Genomic DNA, 3,344 nt, shown 5'->3' on the forward strand with positions numbered 1-3,344 from the left:
TAGGTCTTTCATTGTTATGGGATCTGTGCTTTTCCTTCCACTTTGGTTTTCCCTTTCCCATCCCAAATGTCACCCAGTAGGGAAGGTATTTGCTTTTTGTTTTCTGTGTTCTTCTGAAAGGATTCTGCTTCTTTTATAGAATTGGGAATCATCTACTGATTTTTTTAAAATTTATTATAAGTACATTTATTTATGTAGAACAAGAATCAGTGGAAATATTTTATATATTTTTCAATAGTGAAAAGATGGTATAGGGAACAAAATAAAGGTTAGAAATTTAGATGACAGGAGGAACGTGTAGGAAGAAAGAGACACGCTATCCGAAAATCATATTGTTAACAAAGGTAATAGAAGTATATTAACACACAAACTCCCTGGAAATCCACATCCACAGTACAGGCTTCCAAAGTGATTTGCAGGAGGTATCTTCCATGGTGCTATAGGCTGGTCTTTAAATGCCACACAAAGCTTAAAAAAAATCCAGTTCTGTAATGTGTACTTTATGCACGATGTGAGAAAAAAGAATCTGACTTGAAGGCATCTTGCCATTCTGAAGGTCTTATGTCCATATAAATAGTCCCTTAGTGTCACAAATTCTGTTGTTAATGTCCATTGCACCCTGATATGAGGCAGGTGGAAATGTAGATTGTAAGCCTTTTACTTCTATGCTGTCTCAATTTTTCTCTGGAAATTGTGAGTATGAAAGGTCTATAACATATACATAAAAGAGGAGGAATCTGTCATGCTTCTGCCCCATACTCCTCTTCCTCCATTCAAAGGGGTCTGTGTTGGATGTTATGCCCTCTGATTTACATCAGTCTTCCTCTACATATAGACTTATCCAAAGTGATTTCTGATCTTATACTGGAAAGCCTAAATCTCAGTGGGACAGAAGAGTATGTTTTGGCCCAAGGTTTCTTGACTAAAGATATGTATGAAATGTAGATCTGGCTAAACTGCGACATTTTGCAAATTTATGTCAGGTTTTGTCAAAGTGTTCTTGATCACCTCTTTCCTCCTAAGAGATATTCTGAAATATGAAATGATTAAAATATCTTAAACACAATATCTGTATTATTTAAAACAGACATTTATTTTTTTTAGCAATCTATTTTTCTTCAAAAAAAATTACAAACTAAAAAGCAAACCAAAACATTTGTCCTTGATTTGAACAAATTGTTTGATCTGACCCAAAGCAATTAATTTTAACTTTTTTTCTGACAGGTCAGTTATTCATGCAGCTTTCCTCTGTGTTTTTCCTCAGTGTCTTTGTACAGTCAGTATGGCCATCATTAGTTTTTGGGTTTTATTTGTATTTTGGTTTGGTTTGGTTGTTTTTGTTTTTTTTTTTTTTTCCAGACAGGAATTATGAGCATGGGAGTAGAGCTGGGAAGCTGACTGTTCTATTAGTTTCTCATTTCTTTTTCTGTTATCACTTACTGTTGTGTAAATCATTTGCAAATAATGAAAAGGGTTTCCTCACTTCCAGCAAAGGTGTTTATCTGATTGAAAGCAACCAGCTAGTGGTTCTTGTAAAATCTCATTAGCCTATGGTCGGTTTTGACACCTCTTTGAAGGAATGTTACATTACCTTACAATTGGAAATACACCCTGTGTCTAGGTTAATTGTCATGGATTATAATATAGGGAACACTAACTTTTTCAAGATTTTTTTTTTTTTTGAGACGATATTTTAGCAATCTAAGGTAGTTTTATCATCTTCCTTACAGAGTGTGTTGCAAACTTGATATCTTTTCTGTGTCCCTCTCTGCTGGGGAAGACTGCTGCAAGGGGATGGGAACCAGTCACAGAGATTAGAGTCCAGACATTGTAAAGTTACTTTGGCTTTTAGTTCTCCAAGGCCTAAATCATACAGATAGCTCAAACACATTTTTCAGTTGTGACACAACCACTGAATACTTTTCTAAAAACTCTGTCTATATCAGAACATGATGATAAGTATCATCCTGGAGTATCCGATCACATGCCAAAGGGCAATTTAGTTATTCCATGGAGAGGAGCCAAGAAGGAGAGCACTACTTAGGCATGTGGAGAGAGGAAATACACCCATATTCAGTCTCTCTAGTGTCTGCTCCTGGGTTGTTTCTTGCTCTTTTTAAAGCTGTGGAAATCTTAACCTGCTGGCATAATTCCTAACTAGGTGCCCACTGAGGAGAGGTCGAAAAATCTGAGCAGATATGGTACGACCCTGTAGCTCTTTCTGAGCACTTCTAGATGGTTGTCCAGATCAGGACCATGGCATTTGATCACATTAATACCATAACAGAAATTCTGAAGGAAATACTCTGAGTCTCTTGTTTGAATTTAAATGTAGAGGACTGGTTTTAGTCTAAACTTATTGAGAGGAGTTATTTTTATGATCTATCAGAGTGATTACTGTGGATGTATGGGCCAGAAAAGCTGTTATTTTCTGTTTTTTTATACGTATTTATATTCTGACTTGTAATTGTTGTATACCTCCTAAAGCTTTGGAGAGATACTATATATTTACATAAAATACATATTCATGGTATAATAGAAAGATATATTAAAATGTTGACATATAACTGTCAGCATAGTGTTTATGTTCTGGCTTTTCCTCATACATATAAAATGAAACATGCAAAAGTAAGCAAGGGAAGCTTTCACATAAAACAAAGAACAACAATGAGGACGGCTGCACTTCTCAGCTCATGCCAAGAGTGGGAGAAAAGAGAAAATTCAAATAGCCAAGTCATTCTGGCTAATGAGGAAAATCTTGATTGCAGGTGAACATACAAACTCAGCATATAATATGAAAGATTCCTTGATGTCAGTGCATTTTCCATTTACTCTTGACATTTTTGTTTTCCAAATTATTTAACTGTATCACTCGAGGGATTAGCACATCTTCATATCGTTGATTTCTGCTTCTGTTTGTCACTAACTTCTGTAAAACAGATTCTCAATTAAAGATAACCAGTGGACGCATAATGTGATTTTCATAGTCTGTTATCTGTTAAGAGTGACAAGGATTTCTCTTCTCATCATTCCCTTTAGGTCCATAAAATACTCCTTGACCCTGAAATAATTTTCATAAGGTTTCCCTTCTGAAAAATAACCACTCTCCAATATGCTCTCTTCTGTTGTTAAAGAAGTGGCGAATCTACTCTGCTTCAGTTTCTCCTTCCTTTTTAGAGTAAGGTGAAAGATATGTCAGAAAAATTATTCTAGTTTTGTCTCCTGGGCCTTTGAAATCTGTTTCCCAATACAGGGAAATAGAAAATTAATCTTTGGACAATGAGGACAGCAGCGCAGTTAACCTGATCTACTTGCAAAGTAGATGTCTTTGCATATGCTACATC

This window comes from Athene cunicularia, assembly GCF_003259725.1.
Source record: "Athene cunicularia isolate RWA chromosome 1 unlocalized genomic scaffold, athCun1 chr1_part1, whole genome shotgun sequence".
In the NCBI taxonomy this organism is placed as follows: Eukaryota; Metazoa; Chordata; class Aves; order Strigiformes; family Strigidae; genus Athene; species Athene cunicularia.